At 34.2% G+C, this 9,157-nt stretch overlaps 4 non-coding genes across 4 annotated transcripts; all 4 read right to left on the bottom strand.

Moving 5' to 3' along the window:
* Nucleotides 1-3,910: 3,910 nt before the first annotated feature.
* TRNAS-AGA (transfer RNA serine (anticodon AGA)) lies at nucleotides 3,911-3,992 on the bottom strand. Its single transcript has one exon. It is a non-coding gene; the product is annotated as a tRNA-Ser (tRNA).
* A 1,398-nt stretch (nucleotides 3,993-5,390) lies between these two features.
* TRNAS-AGA (transfer RNA serine (anticodon AGA)) lies at nucleotides 5,391-5,472 on the bottom strand. The gene has a single exon. It is a non-coding gene; the product is annotated as a tRNA-Ser (tRNA).
* Nucleotides 5,473-6,869: 1,397 nt separating this feature from the next.
* TRNAS-AGA (transfer RNA serine (anticodon AGA)) lies at nucleotides 6,870-6,951 on the bottom strand. Its single transcript has one exon. It is a non-coding gene; the product is annotated as a tRNA-Ser (tRNA).
* A 1,398-nt stretch (nucleotides 6,952-8,349) lies between these two features.
* TRNAS-CGA (transfer RNA serine (anticodon CGA)) lies at nucleotides 8,350-8,431 on the bottom strand. Its single transcript has one exon. It is a non-coding gene; the product is annotated as a tRNA-Ser (tRNA).
* Between the last annotated feature and the right edge of the window lie 726 nt (nucleotides 8,432-9,157).

Genomic DNA, 9,157 nt, shown 5'->3' with positions numbered 1-9,157 from the left:
AGAGAGTGGGTCTGAGAGAGAGTGAGTGGGTCTGAGAGAGTGAGTGAGAGTCTGAGAGAGTGAGTGAGAGTCTGAGAGAGTGAGTCTGAGAGAGAGAGTGGGTCTGAGAGTCTGAGAGAGAGAGAGTGGGTCTGAGAGTCTGAGAGAGAGAGAGTGAGTCTGAGAGAGAGAGAGAGAGTGGGTCTGAGAGAGAGTGGGTCTGAGAATCTGATTTCCCTCCCCCTGCCCGATGCATGTGCGTTCGTGCGCGCGTGTGCATGTGCGTGCGTGCATGTGCGTGCGCACAGACACCAACCCGCAGACAGTCATAGTCACCCACCACCCAAAAGTCAGTCAGAGCAAAAGTCAAAGAGAAGCAGTTCCAGCCATCACATTAGTGGTGAGTTCATTAGTCAAAAGTCAAAGAGAAGCAGTTCCAGCCATCACATTAGTGGTGAGTTCATTAAATGTTTGACCAAATATAGCAGGCTAATTTTTAAGTTGATAATTTTGGATGGCCCTCGAATTATTTTATAAATATCAAAATGGCCCTTGGCAGAAAAAGGTTCCCCACCCCTGTGCTAGATAGAACTCATAAAAAATCTAATACGCACTCTCATTCCCCTTTCTTTGTTATGTTTCAACATAATTATCAAGCTAACCAAATAAGGGAGATAGTTAAAAAGCATTGGGGAGTGTTAGCTGCAGATCCAATTTTACATTCCATTTATGAAGAAGGGCCCAAATTGGTCTTTAGAAGAGCTAAGACTATCGCTAATCATGTTTCCACTAGTTTGTTCTCCACAGCAAAGGCTCCCTTAAAGAATTTACCTAAGATTAGCTTCATCTGTTCAAAATGTAAAGTATGCAAACATATGGAGAGCACTTCTGAATTTTCTTCGAATAAGACAGGTAAAAAAAATCACATAAATTCCTTTATTAATTGTGATATCACATATGTGGTGTATTTATTAAAATGCGGTTGTGATAAACAATATATAGGAAGGACGATTAGATGTTTAAAAGTACGCATACTTGAACATCTACGTTTGATCACTAAAAAAGATTTCAATCACCCTGTGTCCCAACATTTCAGCAATTGTAGTATGGGCAATGTGAAGAATATGTCATTTTCGGGCATAGAAGATGTACCATGTCCAATTAGGGGAGGCAACAGACTAAATATCCTTAATAGAAGAGAATTATATTGGATTTTTACTCTACAAACCCTTATCCCACATGGTCTAAATTCAGACTGGGATATAGGGCCTCTTCTTTTTGATACATAAATGTGCTTCTTTACAAGGTCTTACCTGTTACGTAATACAGCAAAAATACACGTTGTCCAAAAAGTGTTATATTTATTCATTATTAATGTTTGCATTTTTGATGCATTAAATAACTACTTATCTTTAAAAATAGCTTTAAATGTTTCAAATGTTTAATAAGCTTGATAAGCTTCACCATTGGTATTATAGTCTCAATTCATCTTCTTTCTGTGTACTGGGTTTGAGAATGATTATATTTGTGTTATGAATTAGGTCCTGTTTATATTTACATGTGACCTTATTTTATTCTATAAGTATATATTTGATGTTATACCAAACCTTTACAAGCACTTTACCATTCGTAATTACGATATATGTATACCTAATGTCTAAGGATGTTATTCAATTATTGTTTAATTGTTTTTTAATTCAAGTCCTTTTCTTATACTTTGATTTTAATGTTTTTGTATTTCCTTAGTTGTAATTAGTCTGGAGTGTAACTGTTTAGTATGAATAAAGTTTTGTCTTTGTGTATCTTTATCGTGACGCATGGGGATCATATTGCCTAGCGACACGAGGCATTGGGACGTTTTGTCCCGCGTCGATTGATGCGCTGACATCATGCGCTGTTTCCGTCAGATGGACTTGGAGGGGTGTCTTTCGGCATTACAGTGTACCTTGGCCAGCGCTATGTGCACTGGTGGTTGGACACGTATGCCGCGCCCCTCATGTCCCTTGAGCATTGACGTCGCGCGTTGGTATTGGCTATGCACTCATATCGCGTCCACCGGCGTGCTGACGTCACGGGTTCCGTGTCATGTGACGCACCCGGAAGTGATGGTGATTGGTCCCATCAGTGCCGTGTTCTTGTATAAATCACACTCCTGATGGTATTTCTGCATTCACCTTGGTGGAACAAAAGCTTTCTACGTTTTGTTTTTAAATCCAAACAAGTATAAATCCCTCTTAAGAGTTAATCCTCACTGTAGCACAAGCCCATGCTATTTCACCAGAGTCTTCAATTTAATAAATTATCTTTTTGCTATACAGCCGCAGCCCATTTTATTCTCCAACATCTCAAACTTTTTTCGGGAATTTTTTCCGAATGCCACTCACTTCACCGCACTTCACCACGTTCATGCCGCATTCATACCGCTTTCATGTTGCATTCATGCCGGCGTCACCCGCGGTTGATGTTTTTCTACGTTTTGTTTTTAAATCCAAATAAGAATAAATCCCACTTAAGAGTTAATCCTCACTGTAGCACAACCCCATGCTATTTCACCAGAGTCTTCAATTTAATAAATTATCTTATTGCTATAGGCGAGTGGATCTTGTATGTGGGAGAAACCAAGAGTGCTGAAAGAAGTTTTGCATGAACGACCATCTTTTCTTTCAGTTAAACGTGCTTTATGCTTTATCAAAGTGGGCAATCATAAATGACAACATAGAAGAGGAATAAAGAATCTTCTTTTTTTTTTCAATTACATAGCAAGCTAAAGGATAACATGCTAAAACAACATTGAATATTTGAGTAACACAGTTAAAGTAAATATGAAGGAACAAGGCTTGATGTTAATATTAAAGATATTTTAAATGCATTAAGCATAGAATAAAATATTCCAACACATTTGAACTTTGCAACTCACTCAAAAAATCATGTTTTTTGATCAATTTTGACATTCAAAGGGTGGAGGGATATCAACATTGATCTCTTGGGTATCTAGAGGGAACAATCAATATGCAGACTATGGCAAAAGTATCAACAAAATAAACATGTCCAAGAATTAGTTATTCAATATTCTTAATCTGCAAGACAAAAACAAACAGAACCCCTATAAGATCATATTGAACGCCCCAAAAACATTCAATCTGATTTTAATATAAAATGTTCTGTCTCTGAATTTAATATCAAAGTACGAAAAAGTTTACATTTGATTAATTTCTTAATTTTCTGTAAACTTCAGGGAATTACAATTATTACAGTACATGAGTGACCATTTTCAGTAAAAGTCAAGCTAAGTTGTTTTTTTCTTCAACAGATTTAGAAAACCCTGCTTAGCTTTTGTGAATGATAACAATAAAACATTACAAATGCTTTTTCATAACAAAAAGCTATTTGTGATGAAGTGTGATAATAAGTTGAACTATAACATTGATTATTCCCATTATACTTAAACAATATAGTTTTGGCAGACTGTAAATAATGTACAGATCCCAATACATGCAGTACTTAGCACAGTCATTAAGAAGAAGTCAAATATTATCTCTAAATATAAAGTGGAAGAATTCCCTCACTCTCACACTAAAGTGCTCATTATCCTCTGTCAACTTAAGTTTTTCTGTAGGGGTAACCCGTTTCTCCTCTATTTTATGTTGTGCAAATTATTGCACACAAATTACCTCTTAGCACTATGTTGCAGCATAGAGATACTTATCAATAGAAGACAATGCATTTATTGAAATGGAGTCCTTTATTAAATGTTTTACAGCCAGCAGCACCCTAAAATGTATAACTTGGGAAATGTTTGAAGAATTCAGAGTGTTTTCTTCTTTAGTGTGCCACATATTCCAGTAAGTAAAGATTGCTTTGCCAAGCAGATACAAACAAAATGAAAAGTGCAGTGAAGTTTTTAATAACACTTTACCACTGAAAAAGTCAACGTAGTCAACAGGATTTGAACCTGCACGTGGAAACCCCAATGGATTTCTAGTCCATCGCCTTAACCACTCGGCCATGACTACATAGCTGGTAGCATTGAATTCAGTCACACAGATGGCTTTTCAGTGGATATGGGTAACACTCACTTTTGAATGTTGACCAATATGAACCAAATAACCTTGAGAATATTTTCATAAAGAGAAATACATGACATGTTTGTACACATTGTTTAAACAACATTATCTTTGTAAAATGAAGCTGCTATTGGGTTCTCGAACAATGACGAGAAATACATTTTGTTAACCACATTCAATGTACAGTATGAAACAGATCTGAGGCAGAAAAAAAAGATAAGGGGTTAAAAGGAGTAAAGGGAAAAAGATCTAACTTGGATGTCAGAGATTAGAAGAGCAGAGTCATAGTGCAATTAGGGCAAGAAGAACAAGGGCAAAGCAGTTTCCACCAAAAAGTTATCATTTTTATTATTATTAAGAATTAACAAGTGTCTGGTCTTTTACACAAAACCCCCTTAATTATAGTGTAGGGACAAAGGAACATGTGGTTTTCGTACTTCTTGCTAAACTTTAATTAAAAGCAATGAAGTGATTGTTTTCATAATCATTTCATTAATTCAGGTGAAGATTTGAATGATTACCAAAAATAATTTATATAGCAGATATACTAGCAGAAAGTACATTTGTTCTTAATGAGAATCATTCTGTTTCACAAAAGATTCCATAAAGTTTACATTTGATTAATTTGTTAATTTTCTGTAAACTTCAGAGAGTTACAATTATTACAGTACATTAATGACCATTTTTTCAGTAAAATTCAAGCTAAGTTGTTTTTTCCTTCAACAGGTTTAGAAAGCACTGCTTAGCTTTTGTGAATGATAATAAAAAAACATTACAAATGCATATTATAACAAAAAGCTATTTGTGCTGAAGTGTGATAAGCAGTTAAATTATAAAGTTTATTATTCCCAATATATTTAAATAATATAGTTTTGGCAGACTGTTAAGAATGTACACATCTCAATATATGCTGTACTTAGCACAGTCATTAAGAAGAAGTCAAATATTATCTGTAATTATAAAGTGGAAGAAATCCCTTACTTTCACACTAAAGTGCTCACAATCCTTTGTGACATTAAGTTATTTGTGTAGGGGTAAACCGTTTCTCCTCTATTACATGTTGTGCAAAGTATTGCACACAAATGACCTCTTAGCACTATGTTGCAGCATAGAGATACTTATCAATATAAGACAATGCATTTATTGAAATGTAGTCCTTTATTAAATGTTTTACAGCCAGCAGCACCCTAAAATGTATAACTTGGGAAATGTTTGAAGAATTCAGAGTGTTTTCTTCTTTAGTGTGCCACATATTCCAGTAAGTAAAGATTGCTTTGCCAAGCAGATACAAACAAAATGAAAAGTACAGTGAAGTTGTTAATAACACTTTACCTCTGAAAAAGTCAACGTAGTCAGCAGGATTTGAACCTGCGCGGGGAAACCCCAATGGATTTCTAGTCCATCGCCTTAACCACTCGGCCATGACTACATAGCTGGAAGCACTGAATTCAGTCACACAGATGGCTTTTGAGTGGATATGGGTAACACTCACTTTTGAATGATGACCAATATGAACCAAATAACCTTGAGAATATTTTCATAAAGAGAAACACATGACTTGTTTGTACACATTGTTTAAACAACATTATCTTTGTAAAATGAAGCTGCTATTGGGTTCTCGAACAATGACGAGAAATACATTTTGTTAACCACATTCAATGTACAGTATGAAACAGATCTGAGGCAGAAAAAAAGATAAGGGGTTAAAAGAAGTAAAGGGAAAAAGATCTAACTTGGATGTCAGAGATTAGAAGAGCAGAGTCATAGTGCAATTAGGGCAAGAAGAACAAGGGCAAAGCAGTTTCCACCAAAAAGTTATCATTTTTATTATTATTAAGAATTAACAAGTGTCTGGTCTTTTACACAAAACCCCCTTAATTATAGTGTAGGGACAAAGGAACATGTGGTTTTCGTACTTCTTGCTAAACTTTAATTAAAAGCAATGAAGTGATTGTTTTCATAATCATTTCATTAATTCAGGTGAAGATTTGAATGATTACCAAAAATAATTTATATAGCAGATATACTAGCAGAAAGTACATTTGTTCTTAATGAGAATCATTCTGTTTCACAAAAGATTCCATAAAGTTTACATTTGATTAATTTGTTAATTTTCTGTAAACTTCAGAGAGTTACAATTATTACAGTACATTAATGACCATTTTTTCAGTCAAATTCAAGCTAAGTTGTTTTTTCCTTCAACAGGTTTAGAAAGCACTGCTTAGCTTTTGTGAATGATAATAAAAAAACATTACAAATGCATATTATAACAAAAAGCTATTTGTGCTGAAGTGTGATAAGCAGTTAAATTATAAAGTTTATTATTCCCAATATATTTAAATAATATAGTTTTGGCAGACTGTTAAGAATGTACACATCTCAATATATGCTGTACTTAGCACAGTCATTAAGAAGAAGTCAAATATTATCTGTAATTATAAAGTGGAAGAAATCCCTTACTTTCACACTAAAGTGCTCACAATCCTTTGTGACATTAAGTTATTTGTGTAGGGGTAAACCGTTTCTCCTCTATTACATGTTGTGCAAAGTATTGCACACAAATGACCTCTTAGCACTATGTTGCAGCATAGAGATACTTATCAATATAAGACAATGCATTTATTGAAATGTAGTCCTTTATTAAATGTTTTACAGCCAGCAGCACCCTAAAATGTATAACTTGGGAAATGTTTGAAGAATTCAGAGTGTTTTCTTCTTTAGTGTGCCACATATTCCAGTAAGTAAAGATTGCTTTGCCAAGCAGATACAAACAAAATGAAAAGTACAGTGAAGTTGTTAATAACACTTTACCTCTGAAAAAGTCAACGTAGTCAGCAGGATTTGAACCTGCGCGGGGAAACCCCAATGGATTTCTAGTCCATCGCCTTAACCACTCGGCCATGACTACATAGCTGGTAGCACTGAATTCAGTCACACAGATGGCTTTTGAGTGGATATGGGTAACACTCACTTTTGAATGATGACCAATATGAACCAAATAACCTTGAGAATATTTTCATAAAGAGAAATACATGACTTGTTTGTACACATTGTTTAAACAACATTATCTTTGTAAAATGAAGCTGCTATTGGGTTCTCGAACAATGACGAGAAATACATTTTGTTAACCACATTCAATGTACAGTATGAAACAGATCTGAGGCAGAAAAAAAAGATAAGGGGTTAAAAGGAGTAAAGGGAAAAAGATCTAACTTGGATGTCAGAGATTAGAAGAGCAGAGTCATAGTGCAATTAGGGCAAGAAGAACAAGGGCAAAGCAGTTTCCACCAAAAAGTTATCATTTTTATTATTATTAAGAATTAACAAGTGTCTGGTCTTTTACACAAAACCCCCTTAATTATAGTGTAGGGACAAAGGAACATGTGGTTTTTGTACTTCTTGCTAAACTTTAATTAAAAGCAATGAAGTGATTGTTTTCATAATCATTTCATTAATTCAGGTGAAGATTTGAATGATTACCAAAAATAATTTATATAGCAGATATACTAGCAGAAAGTACATTTGTTCTTAATGAGAATCATTCTGTTTCACAAAAGATTCCATAAAGTTTACATTTGATTAATTTGTTAATTTTCTGTAAACTTCAGAGAGTTACAATTATTACAGTACATTAATGACCATTTTTTCAGTCAAATTCAAGCTAAGTTGTTTTTTCCTTCAACAGGTTTAGAAAGCACTGCTTAGCTTTTGTGAATGATAATAAAAAAACATTACAAATGCATATTATAACAAAAAGCTATTTGTGCTGAAGTGTGATAAGCAGTTAAATTATAAAGTTTATTATTCCCAATATATTTAAATAATATAGTTTTGGCAGACTGTTAAGAATGTACACATCTCAATATATGCTGTACTTAGCACAGTCATTAAGAAGAAGTCAAATATTATCTGTAATTATAAAGTGGAAGAAATCCCTTACTTTCACACTAAAGTGCTCACAATCCTTTGTGACATTAAGTTATTTGTGTAGGGGTAAACCGTTTCTCCTCTATTACATGTTGTGCAAAGTATTGCACACAAATGACCTCTTAGCACTATGTTGCAGCATAGAGATACTTATCAATATAAGACAATGCATTTATTGAAATGTAGTCCTTTATTAAATGTTTTACAGCCAGTAGCACCCTAAAATGTATAACTTGGGAAATGTTTGAAGAATTCAGAGTGTTTTCTTCTTTAGTGTGCCACATATTCCAGTAAGTAAAGATTGCTTTGCCAAGCAGATACAAACAAAATGAAAAGTACAGTGAAGTTGTTAATAACACTTTACCTCTGAAAAAGTCAACGTAGTCAGCAGGATTTGAACCTGCGCAGGGAAACCCCAATGGATTTCGAATCCATCGCCTTAACCACTCGGCCATGACTACATAGCTGACAACTCTGATATCTGTCACACAGTTGGCTCTTGAACGGATTGGGGTAACACTCACTTATGAATGATGACCAATATGAATAAACTGACCTTGAGATCATTTTCATAAAGAGAAATACATGACTTGTTTGTACACATTGTTTAAACAACATTATCTTTGTAAAATGAAGCTGCTATTGGGTTCTCGAACAATGACGAGAAATACATTTTGTTAACCACATTCAATGTACAGTATGAAACAGATCTGAGGCAGAAAAAAAAGATAAGGGGTTAAAAGGAGTAAAGGGAAAAAGATCTAACTTGGATGTCAGAGATTAGAAGAGCAGAGTCATAGTGCAATTAGGGCAAGAAGAACAAGGGCAAAGCAGTTTCCACCAAAAAGTTATCATTTTTATTATTATTAAGAATTAACAAGTGTCTGGTCTTTTACACAAAACCCCCTTAATTATAGTGTAGGGACAAAGGAACATGTGGTTTTTGTACTTCTTGCTAAACTTTAATTAAAAGCAATGAAGTGATTGTTTTCATAATCATTTCATTAATTCAGGTGAAGATTTGAATGATTACCAAAAATAATTTATATAGCAGATATACTAGCAGAAAGTACATTTGTTCTTAATGAGAATCATTCTGTTTCACAAAAGATTCCATAAAGTTTACATTTGATTAATTTGTTAATTTTCTGTAAACTTCAGAGAGTTACAATTATTACAGTACATTA

This window comes from Ascaphus truei, chromosome 15 (assembly GCF_040206685.1).
Source record: "Ascaphus truei isolate aAscTru1 chromosome 15, aAscTru1.hap1, whole genome shotgun sequence".
NCBI lineage: Eukaryota > Metazoa > Chordata > Amphibia > Anura > Ascaphidae > Ascaphus > Ascaphus truei.
This window is presented reverse-complemented; position numbering and strand designations above follow the sequence as displayed.